The sequence below is a fragment of the Spea bombifrons genome, chromosome 6 (genome assembly GCF_027358695.1).
Source record: "Spea bombifrons isolate aSpeBom1 chromosome 6, aSpeBom1.2.pri, whole genome shotgun sequence".
Taxonomy (NCBI): Eukaryota; Metazoa; Chordata; class Amphibia; order Anura; family Pelobatidae; genus Spea; species Spea bombifrons.
Genome location: NC_071092.1, coordinates 46,747,820 through 46,749,229, shown reverse-complemented (window position 1 = coordinate 46,749,229; position 1,410 = coordinate 46,747,820).

The following is a 1,410-nucleotide window of genomic DNA, read 5'->3' as shown; positions in this document are numbered from 1 at the left end:
ATCTATGGGTTTTTAACCAACACATTGTTTCCGCTGCGTCTTCTATGGAGCCAACGTTCCTCAATGTTGAGAGTAATTTCACGGGAACTGGAAAGCTAGTTCAGGTACCCACTACCCCTTTAATAGCTTTAACCGGACAGAAATAAGCAAAAAAAAAGTTTCTGTGAGACGCCTGGTCTCGTTCGGTGGTCCGGGAAGCGGGGGAGAGCCGGACGGAGAGCTGTATTGACAGAGGGAGTATTGATAGAGGTAGATTCATTGTTTGATGCCAGCGGAAGATGATTAGATCAGCGATTTGCCTCGATACGCGGACTTGTTATTACGAGCGTGGCCTTGGTGAATTGAACTGTTCTATACAGACCAACGATGCCGGGGATGATGAATTGGCTCTGGTGGATTTATAAGCACGACAGAAGAGAACACGCAGTTCGGGCAGAGGACTCGGCGATCCCTGCTGTTATTGCAACAATTTAATACCAAATTCTCTTGCAGAAAAGAAAAAATAACTATGTTTTGTTGTTGCATAGATGCGTATTCTGAGCGAAACTGATCTTTTAAAGATAATTTTGCGTATTTTCTTTTTTACCCCAGTTGCAGTTTTTGCCCCATAATATAATGTTTTCAGGCAGCTGCATATCAGCCATTTGTATGATTCTCGCTCTGTTATCTGATCCCCGATCTACTAAACACCCCGACTCCTTATCATACTGCCTGTGGGGAAAAATAGAATGCCTCAGTCTGAATCACCCAGCTGGACTCTCTGACTAATGAAAGTCTATGGAGGAACGGACTTCATTAGCATCGCCATAAAGCATCAGCTCAGTGTGGTGTTTGAGCCGGGAAAGTCATCCAAAATATCTCATGACTGACAGCAACGGCGGCTCCAGGTCTGCAGATAAAGGGAGTTTATTGGAACAAAATGCGATAAAACCAGGTTTTTGGTAATAGTTCACGAAATGTAAGTTATGTATTGTTCACTAAAAATAAACATTTTATCTGTAACATTTGGTAGTAATATTGTTAGCCCAAAGTGTAGATGGAATGTACTTATGTTATTTTTTATAAATTAACTGCTGACAGCTTTCACTAAAAGTATTGCAAATTTTACTAACTACATACAGTTTTTGCTTTTTAAAAAAAAAAAAAAATTAAAGAAATTAGTTTTGAGTTAATCTCAGGGAACCTCTGGCAAAAGGTGGTAAAATTATCAATATCTATTCAATTTCTTCCCCCAAATTGGAGCACAGGAGTGATGGGAGTGATAAAGGGCCATTGGAACACAGGATTGATGGGAGTGGTAAAGGGCCATTGGAACACAGGAGTGATGGGAGTGATAAAGGGCCATTGGAACACAGGAGTGATGGGAGTGATAAAGGGCCATTGGAACCCAGGAGTGATGGGAGTGATAAA